The sequence below is a fragment of the Dromiciops gliroides genome, chromosome 5, assembly GCF_019393635.1.
Source record: "Dromiciops gliroides isolate mDroGli1 chromosome 5, mDroGli1.pri, whole genome shotgun sequence".
In the NCBI taxonomy this organism is placed as follows: Eukaryota; Metazoa; Chordata; class Mammalia; order Microbiotheria; family Microbiotheriidae; genus Dromiciops; species Dromiciops gliroides.
This window is the reverse complement of record NC_057865.1, coordinates 39985099-39997256: the sequence shown is the minus strand read 5'-3', so window position 1 is coordinate 39997256 and position 12158 is coordinate 39985099. Positions and strand designations below refer to the sequence as shown.

The window sequence follows — 12158 nt, the reverse complement described above, 5'->3', positions numbered from 1 at the left end:
ATAACTTGACTGGAAGGTGCCAAGGTTTGCTAGGTTTTAGGGAAATTTTTGGTTTTAACTTGAAAAAATGAGCAATAGTTGGCATAATTCATATGAGGGAGGGAGGAAAGTAACTGTGTGGTGGAATGAGGAAGCAGTAAGTCAAATTGGCTTGTGGGGAAGGTCAATACTGGTGATATTTAGGCTGTTTAGAGATGTCCTGCTTCCTTATTAACATTAAAAGTAGAAAACAACAGCATCAAAAACAAAAGAAATAGTATGGTTCATTCAGCATCTATACTCCGCAGTTCTTTTTTTTTTTCTATTTGAGGTTTCCATCATAGCTCTGATTTTTTTCTCTTATAACATGACTAATGCAGAATAGGATTAATGTTATTATGTGTGTGTGTATATATATATGTATATATATGTGTATATATGTATGTATATATATGTGTATATATATATATATATATAAAACCTATATCAGATTACCTGCTGTCTAGGGGAGGGGGGAGGGAGGGGAGGGAGGGAGAAAAATCTGAAATTGTAAAGCTTGTATAAAACAAAGGTTGAGAACTATCTTTACATGTAATGGAAAAAAATAAAATACTTTATTAATTTAAAACAAACAAACAAACAAACAAAAAAAGACTGGTGGACAAGGAAAAAAAGTAGAAAGTAGTGTAGTGTGCATAATCTCTGCAGAACCAGAGAGTAGCTGATGAAGGGAAAAGCAACTAGATATTTAAAGGGACATAAGAATAATGCCTTCTACAAGAAAAGAAGAATGGATTTTATTTTATCTTACAAGGTACCTGTTTTCTTCTTAGAAAGTCCATCAGTCACTCCAAGGTAGAGAGTTGGCAATGAATGGAGCAGTAGTGATTTCTAAGATGAAGGCAGGCAGTCAACAAGCCTTTATTAGTGTTTCCCATGTGCCAGGCACTGTTTTCAGTGCTGGGCTATACAGACACAAATAAAAATTACAAGATAGATTCTGCCTTCAAGCAGTTTAGCATTCTAATGGCTGAGGAGAGACAACACATAAAAGGGAGTGAAAAGGGGGAGGAAGACTGACGATGGATTTACTGATATGCCTTTCAAATCTTCCACGAAGACTCATGTACCACTGTGACCACATTCCTTCACAGAGACAACCAACTAGGGCTCAGAGGTTGTGTGTGTGTGTGTGTGTGTGTGTATGTGTGAAAAATGAACAGCTTCTACTGTGTCATTTTGAAGGTTCTTCTACCTAGTAGCACTTAGCAAATTTCCATAGGTACCAACCTCCTGGCTATCATACCAGTTTCTGGAAGGCAGGATTTCTATGTACTTGTGAAGTTCTTTTTTTTTTTTTTTTAATGATCAGTTATTTATTTATTTATTTATTTTTGTGAGGCAATTGGGGTTAAGTGACTTGCCCAAGGTCACACAGCTAGTACATGTTAAGTGTCTGAGGCTGATTTGAACTAAGGTCTCTCTACCCAACTGCACGCGCACCTAGCTGCCCCTCAGTTATTTATTTTTAACGTGCTTTAAAAAAAAATTAAGTTCCAAATTCTCTCCTTCCCTCTCCCCCCCCCCATTGAGAAGGCAAGCAATATGATATCAATGGTACATACGAAATAATGCAAGACTATTTCCATATTAGCCATGATGCAAAAAAAAACAAGGAAAAATAAGGAAAGGGAAGAAAAAGTACACTTCAATTTGCATTCAGACTTCATCAATTCTCTCTCTCAAGGTGGATAATATGTTTTTTTAAAATACAAGTCTTTTGGAATCGTCCTACATCATTTATTTTTTTTTATTGTTTTTATTCTTTTTTGGTTTTTTTTTAGTGAGGCAATTGGGGTAAGTGACTTGCCCAGGGTCACACAGCTAGTAAGTGTTAAGTGTCTGAGGCCGGATTTGAACTCAGGTCCTCCTGACTCCAGGGCCGGTGCTCTAATCTACTGCGCCACCTAGCTGCCCCTACATCATTTTATTGATCAGAGTATCTAAACCTTTCACTTTTGTTGGTTAGTCAATTTTCAGTCATGTCTGACTCTTTTGTGATTCCCTTTGTGTGGTGTGTGTGGGGGGGTCTTGGCAAAGATACTGGAATGGTTTGCCATTTCCTTCTCCAGCTCTTTTTACAGCAGAGAAACTGAGGCAAACAGGGATAAGTGATTTTCCCAGGGTCACACAGCAGCTACTAAGTGTCTGAGGTTGGATTTGAACTCAGTTCTTTCTGACTCCAGGCCTAGCCCTCTATCCATTGAGCCACCTAGCTGCTCCACAGTCGATTATATTACAACACCGCTGTTCTCTGTGTACAATGATACCCTAGTTCTGCTTAATTCACTCTCTATCAATTCATATAGGCCTTACAGGTTTTTCTGAAAGCATCCTGCTTGTCATTTCTTATAGAATAATAGTATTCTATCACAATCACATACCACAGCTTGTTCAGCTATCCCCCAATTTAAGGGCATCCCTTCTATTTCCAATTCTTTTCCACCATAAAAAGAGCTACTATAAATATTTTTGTACATATAGGTCCTTCTCCTTTTCCTTTGATCTCTTTGGGATACAGAACTAGTAGGAACCATTGTTGAGTAAAAAGGTATGCACAGTTTGATAGCCCTTTGGGCATACTTCCAAATTGTTGTCTAGAATGGTTGCATTAGTTCACAGCTCCACCAAAAAATGCAATGGTGTCCCTATTTCTCCTCATCCCCATCAACATTTTTCATTTTCTTTTTCTGACATGTAGCCAATGACTTGTGAAATTTCTAAAGAAGTAATTCAAGGGTTCTAGGGCTTGATGGAGGTGTTTGATTAGTGATGTACTGGGTCAAATTCCAGTGGGGTTCTTTGGAGAACAAAACAGAGCTCAGAAGCCAATATCTCAGGGGGCAGCTAGGTGGTGCAGTGGATAAAGCACTGGCCTTGGATTCAGGAATACCTGAGTTCAAATTTCAGCCTCAGGACACCTTGACACTTACTAGCTGTGTGACCCTGGGCAAGTCACTTAACCTCATTGCCCAGCACAAAAAAAAAAAAAAAGAAGAAGCCAATATCTCTACTTCACTCCCTTCTTTGGCCAATGAGAGAAAAATATGTGCTGCACCTAAGTCCCCAAAGACAAACCCTGAAATGTCTGGTGGGGTACTCAGCCTCACCCTTTAAAGTATCTTCTTTTTGCTGCATAATCTTGTATCTCCTTTTTTATTGCAATCTGATTTGAGAACCATAGAATGACTTTCTATTCCTGGTATGATGCCTGTGCTTTGAGATGAGAACTTGAACAAAAAGAATGGCATGATTTTAAAATAACTATTTTCTCCCCACCCTCAGCCAGCTGTTAGGCTTCCTTTTCACTTATCCCCTCTCCAAAGAAAGTCCATAGACCTGATATTTTTTTAAAGAATACTTGGGAATGCTTAAATAATGGAATGAAAAGTCAAAGGATGGAAGAAGAAAAGGAAGAAGACACCTAATGCAAATGGTATTTTTGGTTCATTCAAAGGGCCCTTTTCTTCATCCTTTGTGTGCACATGTCCATGTATGTGCATGCATGTGTGATATAGATTTATTCCTAGAGAAATAACTCTCTGCAGGGTGATTGCTTGAGCTCACAGTCCATATACCCACAGACTTTCCTCCCACTGGACCTCATGTGGTTTGTTATCATGTGCTCAGGATACGGGCTTAGAAGACTGCAGGCAATTTTTCAAGTGAGAAAACACAAACTGGAGGCCTTCAATGATTACTAATTTTCTGAAAGAGCTAGAAAGAAGGAAGCCTAAGTAAGTGATGGCACAAGGTACAACACACACAACACAACAAGGGCACTTTTTAGTATTGCTTTTCATAAATGCCTGTCTTTAATGTCAGAAAACTGCATTCTCCATGGCATTCATTTGAAGTCACACGTGTAACAGAGATGACTTAAACCTTCCATAGTGAGAATAATTTTCAAATCTTGCTAAGACATGCAAATGCCTTAGCAATTCTGTTCTCTGTAGCTCCCAAGCCATACAAAATCTTAAATTCACCATCCTTGTGGTGGGAAAAGTGCTGGTTTGGAATAAGAGAATCTGGCTCACATTCTGGCTTTGTCATTTAATCCATATGGCCTTGGCAAGTCACTTTACTTTGAAGTATCTCAGTTTCCCTATCTGTAAATTAGAGAGGTTGGATTAATGAACTCTAAGGTCCCTTTCAAATTGGTTTAAGAAGATAACAAGTTATGTATGGCATTCAGAAAAATGAGGCGTAGCTTTAGGCAAAATATGTCTCGGGACCCTCATATTGCCCTTTCTGTTCTTTCTCAGCTCTCCATGGTATTATTTTGCCTTTCAGAAAGGGCCTCATCCCATTAAAAGCTGATCCCAGGAAGAATGTTCAATCAGTCGTTTATACTTCAAAGTGAAGGCTACTTGTGTCTCTTTTCACCGCCAACACTGATATAAGCATTTAAGATTTGAAATATTTTTATCAGCACAACTTTGTGTGAGGTACGGTACTACAAATACTAAATAATTACCCTGATTGATTTCTCTCTCTAAATGATTACCCCAGATGGAGAGACTGAAGCTTAGTGTGGTTGAATGTCTTTGCTAAGATCATACAGCTTATAAACAGAAAAGCCAGGTGCTAGATTCTATTACTCAATCTTTAGAGCAAGAAAGAAAATGACCTCTGTGTTTTTAAGAGGATCCTATGAAAATGGGGGGATTTGGATGCTAGCTTACCAATAGCTTGGAGCCACTTGGTAGCAGTGGAGACTCATGAGAAAGCAGCTAGAAGTTGGATAGATCATGGATCAAATCACACGCACCAAAATACAGTAAGACCATAACAAAACCTGTAAAAGATGGAGATGTTAGTTCTGCTCCCGTGATTCTTTAACATTTATAAAGTGGATGCACAAAGCTCGGTTCTTTGTTTTCAAGTAATTAGGCCCATTTTTGGGTGTCAGAAGAAATACTGGAGGGGAGAGAGAGAGAGAGAAGAGAGAGAAGAGAGTGAGAGAGAGAGAGAGAGGAGAGATGAGAGAGAGAGAGAGAATGGATAGCATTTCTTTGAAATAGCCAACTGATGACACAGAGAAGCAAAGGAATAAGCAAAGAATTCTTGCCCTGCCAGAGAACCCTTGGATCCTGCTTGGAGTGAAGTCAGGCTGAGCCGTTAGCTTTTAAATTAGGTTTCTATTTTCTATTGTTTCTTCTTGAGCTGTAGGATGATAAACCATACTCACTAGGAAAGGGGACTGCTGTAAATAGCCAATTTATTTTCAGGGATATGTATAAAATGAGAACCTTGAATCTCACCTGGGATTATTGATAACTCACTAATATGTTCTTTTCTACTTTATATGCTTTCTAAAATTGACATCTCTCTCTCTCTCTCTCTCTCTCTCTCTCTCTCTCTCTCTCTCTCTCTCTCTCCTTTGGTAGAGAGTCACATCTCTTTCCCTTTGTTCCTTGGCCATATTCCAGAGTTTCACTTGACACAGATGTGAGATGCCTTTAGTGTTGGCATGAGATACTGAGAGGAAACTTCCCCTTGTGTTATCCAACCTCAATCCATGTTAACCAATTAAACTAGGGCAGAGATATAACCCATGTGGGAATGCTGGCAGCTCCTGTGGTATGTGGTCTTGGGTTGAATCATTGAAACAGTGGTTGTGTGTAGATGGGAGCAGCTTTGAGTCCATTGAAGTCAGTGATGGAGGTATGTTAAGGAGGCAAAGGGGAAATGACCACTAATTATGGCACAGTTGGAGGAGAACTATTGGTATACACTTTAGAAACGAATTAGAACTTGGAATTTAAATCAACAAACATTTATTAACTGATTACCAGATGCCTGGTTGCATTTATAACCAGTCCTTGGTATTTAGACAGAAGTGGCTTTGTAAGGGTAGCTTGGCACTGTGTATACAGTCAAAAGCCTCTTTTAGTTTGCCAGGGTGTCTGGCATTGAGAGAATCCAGGTTTCTGGTTGTAAGGCTGTGCACGTGTCTCACAGGACTGTGACAATGGTCTGCCAGTGACTTTCTGTTTCTAATAAAGAGCTGAGGCCTGCTGCAGAGAAATGCAGAATCATTACAAGTGTTGTGTTTTCATGTTTGTGTGTGTATTTTTTAAAATGGGCGGACCAGTGATGACTGTTGGGATTTTTGTCTGTAGAGTACAGGACTCACCTCTGCTCTTCATGCTACATACTTCTTGTCATTCTGAGATGCTTCTGTAAGGCCAAACTGGATTCTGGTCTCCTGCACTTGCATTTTCTATCTCTGTGACTTCATTCTGGTCGCCTCAGCATCTCTGAGGCCTCAGTTTCCTCAGGTGGAAAATGACTGTATAATGTCTCTTTTAGCTCTAAATTATCCCATGTTTAGTAACAGTAGTGAATACGAAAGGAGACTATGGTTCAGTGAAAGAGTGCTAAACTTGCAGAGACAGGATCTGGATTTAATTCTTGCTCTGCCAGTTATTAGCCCTGTCACCTTGCATGGATTGCCTGATCTCTCTCAGCCTCACTTTCCTCATCTGTAAAACAGGAATGGGAGTTGGCCTCAGTGATCTCTAAAGTCCTTCGAAGCTCTAGGTCCTATGAATATCACATTTCCTTTTAATGCCCTTGATCCAGCCACATAAAGCCGAGGCCTTCCTAATTGCCCCTACATGAAAGCATTAGTGGTACAGATGATGTTATCCTATTTAAAAGTCCTCTTTTCCCTCATCAAACTTAGAACGGGGAACTCTGTGGTCTGTAGAGGCTTTCTTCTGTTCCGTTATTTACCTACCTGCAGAGGCTTGGTTGATGGAGTGATAACAAGAAGGGAAGAACTTTTGAATAGATCTCCCTCCCCCAGCCTCTAAAAATAGCCCTGACTACAGGAAGCCCTGAGACAGGGAACATCATACAATCTCAGGAAGCAGTACCTTTCCCAGTTGGACTTTGTGCTGTATAGGTCCAGATGTCCAATATGTGTGTTTCAAAATGGGGATGGGCTGTCTCTAGTTTATCTGGTGTTGTAGACCCCATTGTGATGTACATGTGTTCCCAGGGCTTATTTTCACAGATTTCTTGCCTAAACTAGATTTGACATCTTCCTAAGGGGGTCAAGTAAGATGTGAACACAACTCCACATTTGAGTAATACTTGCTTTCTCCCCACTCCTCACCCCCTTTTTTAGACCAGACTGTTGATTTCATTGACAAAGGGAATTCTCTGTGAGAAAAATCTCTTTAAACATCTCTTGCACTGGCAACTGTGCTACAACTTTTAAGTCTTCTTGTTTGTCCTTCACTCTCAAAGAAGACCATGACATCATGATTTTCAGTGAATTGGATTTAAATGAGGGAGGGCTATGCAAGGTTACCAACCTCACTTTCTCCTCCAAAGCCATCTGAGTCTAGTGGCAAGATATACATCAGGACAGCTGGAGATGACCCTGGATGTTTAAGGCAATTGGGGTTAAAGGACTTGGGAAGGGTCACACTGCCAGTTAGTGTCTAAGGCAAGACTTGAACTCAGGTCTTCCCAACTTCAGGGTCAATCCTCTAGACATTAATATACTAGAAGAGCGAGGTATGTCAAATGATGCAATTACAAATATTTTTAGCATAATTTACTATAATTCTCCTGAGTAAATGAGCTATAAGTAAAAATAATTACAAGCAGATATAATTTTATTTTGAAATTAAAATGTTCATCTTATTATCTCTTGTAAGGGGCTAAAATGCCAATAGTTACACTCTATATTATTTGGCTTATGGATAAAAGGAAATGTACTGTAGCAATTGAAGCAACTGTGCCCTTCCAGTTATACTTAAATTCCTGTCCTAAAGAGTTGCCTAGTGTAAGGGTGGAAGACTTAGTGGGAGGTTATAATTATAATACATAACATTTATATAGATCTTTAAGATTTACAAAGTGGTTCACCTACAGGATCTCAGTTGATCCTCACATCAACCCGAGGATATAGGTACTTTATTATATCCTTGTTTTACAAATGAGAAATCTGAGGCCAAGAGGATTTCAGTGACTTGCCCAGGGTCACTCAGCTAGTAAGTGTCTGAGAAAGGATTTGAACCCAGATCTTCCTGACTCCAGATGCAGCATTCTACCCACCATGGTCAAGGTTAAATGATTTGTCCACGGTCATACAGGGAGTGAGAGAGGTTGGATTTGAACTCAGGTGTTCTTTGATTACCATTTTTTTTTTTGCTTTTTTTTTTTTTTTTGCGGGGCAGTGGGGGTTAAGTGACTTGCCCACAGTCACCACAGCTAGTAAGTGTCAAGTGTCTGAGGCCGGATTTGAACTCAGGAACTCCTGAATCCAGGGCCGGTGCTTTATCCACTGCGCCACCTAGCCGCCCCCTGATTACCATTTAATAGAAAAAAAAATGGATGACCACCCTCAGGTTTGGGGTAAGCAGAATCCCTTTGCCGGGACGCTGCTGCTTTCTGCCGGAACCCCCCAGGGGGCGCTCGAGAGGAGCTCAGCTCCCCACTAATGTCTAGCTTCGGAGCCGGGCGCACGGGCTTCGTCAGAAGGTGGAAAGCTCACTGGGGGGAAGCTGCCGTCTCCCTCCCGGCCACACCGTTAGCCTCCCCACCCCGCACGCCCCCCTCCCTTCTCCCTCTCCGCTCCCTCCCTCCTTCGGTACCACACCTCCTTTCTACTCCCGAGCAGAGCGAGCTGCCCGAGCCCACACTCGCGCCCGCTGCGCTCCCCAGCCCCCTGCGGATGCGCGGAGAGGATGGAGGCAGGGTACCTGGAGCCGGCAAACTCTCCAACCAGAGCCTGCGCCCTGGGCTTCTGCTAAACTGACCCAAGAAGGGAAAGGGAAGAAACATCCACCAAAACCCACCCCACTCCTTCCTTCCAACCCTTCCCACACCCACTCCAATAGTCAATCCCCCACCCAATAACAGGATTGTGGTTTATTTGGGGGGGGGGGGTCTGGGACAGAGGACAGACACACTGCAACTGAATCTTGGCTTTTCCTTCTGCTCCTCGACCCATCCACCCGGCCACCCAGGTAGGTAAATGCAAACTCTGCATTCCTGTGTATGTACAACGCCTCGGTTGCAAAGTCTGTCTCCATCGGCTGCTGCGCAGCAAAAGCTAACTTTGGGGGGGGGGGGGGTAGGAAAAGGTGTTTGAAAGGGTTTATCCCTCCTTGTGAAGATATGGCAAGACTAGAACTTTAGTCTGTGGCATCCCATTCGTCCGCCCATCCCCTCCCTCCCAGCCTCCTAACTCTGAGAACTGGAGAGCACTGATGGGAGGGGGGAGACGGAGGCTGCCTGGGATTTGGGGGACCCAGGAGGTCGGAAGCAGGAGCGCGCCAGAAGGGGACAGACCAGCAGCGACTTCCGGAGAGGGGTTGTTGTGGGGAACCTCCCGGGAGAAGGAGGAGGGAAGGAGTCCTGTGCAAAGTTGCAGCTTCTTCAGCTGACAGGAGGGTGTGGGGAATTGCGATGGCAACCAGCATCATCCTGATGTATCTGGTGTTTGCTTCTGTCCTCTCCCTACCACCCCCACTCCAATCTCCTTCTCTACTTTCCTTCTCACTTCCCCATCTCCATCTCCATCTCCACCTCCATCCTCAAAACCTCCCCTTACGGTGAAGTCCAGATGAATATTTCATTGCATCTGGGCTTCTCGTGATTAAAACCAGTCAATAGTTTTGCATCTCTCGTGATAGACCTGAGCAGAAACCTCCTCTGTTCTCTTTGCCTTTGCTAAAATGAAATGGAAGGGGCTAAAGGAGGAGGGAGGTGAGACTGGGAGGCAAAGGGCGGGGCGGGACGGGGGTGGGGGGAGAGACTCTCTGGAAAGGTTAGCAAATAGCTCAAGTTCCGCTCTTTGCTACCTAGAATCCTTGCCTAAATGGGTACTGAATAAATCACAAACAAGGCTCCATTACATGGTTGAAGGAAGGGCTATAGGGAAAAGCCCCTGTCCTGTCTAATTGCAAAGCGAGATAAGTGTATAGTAGTGGCTGTGCATTTTACACAATGCCTGGCACCTTGTGGGCGCTCAGCAAATGTTACAGTTACAGAGTGGAGAGTGCCGAGAGGGGTTTATTTGATCGAGTCGCATCCTCCTTCACTTCTACTTTTCCTTTTAGAGAACCATCTCTGGAAATCACTGTGGAATCTGTAGCTCCTTAATGCAGAATTTCGGAGCCCTTCCCTATTCTGGTCTTGGGTCCTTTCACGCCTCGAACAGTAGGAGCTCCTAATTCTAAGCCCATCCCTCTTTTAGCTCAACCTTCGCGGCCATCCGAGAGCTGCAGCTATAAATAATAGATTGCAGAGAGTAGGACCACGGACTCTTGCGTAACCGGCAAGCTCCTGTTGTGGAGATGGGTAGTGGTGTGAAGTGGGATGGGCCGTCTAGGAGAGCTTCAGTGGGAACAAACGGAAGGACCGAAGTTCTCTCAAAACACGTGTAAACAAACCCTTTATGTCTATGAAGAGGAGTCTGGGCTATGAAGAGCATGCATTGGGAGTGATTAAAATGCACATTTGGAGAGGTGACAGGATCTATCCCAGACTCGGGATGAAAAGGCTAAAAATCCCGTCTTGCTCTTTTTCCCTTTGCCTAACTTTCTGGCTAGTAGTTGGAACTCGATTTCCTTAGTCATAGTTAAGCCAAGAACAGTGCTTGAGACTTTACGCTGTCCAAGGTACCGGCCGTATCTAAAAGGCTCACACTCATCAATGTAGTACTTAACTCGCACACATCAGTGTAGTATTTAAATAAAGACTTGCTTAGGCAGAACTACTTTGACTTACGTGGAAGTAGAAATTTTCTATTTTCTTCAGCTGGCATCTTCTTTGTAACTTCCCATTACAAAAGGATCAACTATACCCCCCCCCCCCAAATTTATGTTAAAAAAGCTCCTCTGGGAACGTTGGGTTAGAAAATGTCTCTATCCTTCCCACCACTAACATTCTCTGCTACTTCAGTTATACATAAATTAACATGTGTTGAATGAATAAATATTGAATTTCACAATTCCACCTCAACTAGGCACAATAGTGGGTTTGTGTTTTGCATGAATTTGAATGTAAGCAAAAGTGCTTGAAATTGAACAAGCAGCCAGTACAAAGAAAATTACTGCACACCCTAACGTATAGGGAAGGCTCCTTTAAAAAAGTACCCAGAAGATATGACATGGTTGACACAGAGGCTTTTCTGTGTGCCTCTGAACTTGATCAGGAAACTTGACATCTGAGAATTTCATTTTTCTCTCTGAGCTGCTACTTCTGAATTGAACACATTTTTGCTGTCTGACTTTTTTTTTTAAGACAAGGAGAAACTGATAAAGAAGCTGTAACCTATCAGTGCTTTAAACATGAAGAAAGTTCCACTTGTGAAGACATGGAGAATTGGGGTCAAGGATGGATGGAAGAACTCTCAGGAAGAACTCCTAAATTAACCTCCTTTATTAGGTTTTTCAGACTACTTTCTCACCATTCTCCTTCACAGAAAGATTGTAACAGTGTTGTACACAAGTTACAGACTATTCTAATCAATATTGAAACCAAATACTCAAATTCCAGATTTTTTTTTGCTACTTAGAAGGAAATTTTGGTTCATCATGTGAGTGACTCCTCGTGTATGTTGACATAAGTAGTTATCAAGGACCCAGGAGAGAAAGGAATGGGGCTAAACTACTACCAAATGGTTAATCTTCTGTTACATTTCGGAGGAAGCCAGGATTGTGACACCTGTAACTATTCTGTAAATGATCAGTCACTTTTTTCTGTTCTTCCAGGCATATTTCCAGAATACTTTGCAGGGAACAGGCACAGATGGGGTCCAGTAAGTTTCACAGCATGAAACAACCACTTCTGTTGGAGCTTCTAAATATTCCTTCCATAAAAATAGTTAGTTTGAGGTTTGTAGGTTGTCTTTCTTTTGAGGTTAGAGAGAAATAAAGAGGCTTTTTCCTTCATCTAGGTGGCCATTAGCAATGATGTGTCTTGGGATGTTGCTGTGTCATTGTCTTGTCTTGAGGAAACACTGTTTTAAAAATAGCTTTCTATAGAAAAAGTTATCCACACATCTAAAGTTTCTTTTCCTTTGTAGTGAGTTTGCCCCCATTTTGGAGTAGGAAACCAATAACTTTCTATTGTGATGACATGTAGAAGTA

The 12158-nt window shown here is 42.1% G+C and overlaps 1 protein-coding gene across 1 annotated transcript in view; it reads left to right on the top strand.

Annotated features, from left to right (window-relative positions):
* Positions 1-8574: 8574 nt before the first annotated feature.
* Positions 8575-12158, top strand: part of CPNE4 (copine 4) — a 441978-nt gene continuing 438394 nt past the window's right edge. The window contains exon 1 of the mRNA XM_043968781.1: positions 8575-9029. The gene's annotated coding sequence lies outside the window, so the exon portion shown is untranslated. The remainder of the gene's footprint in view (positions 9030-12158) is intronic.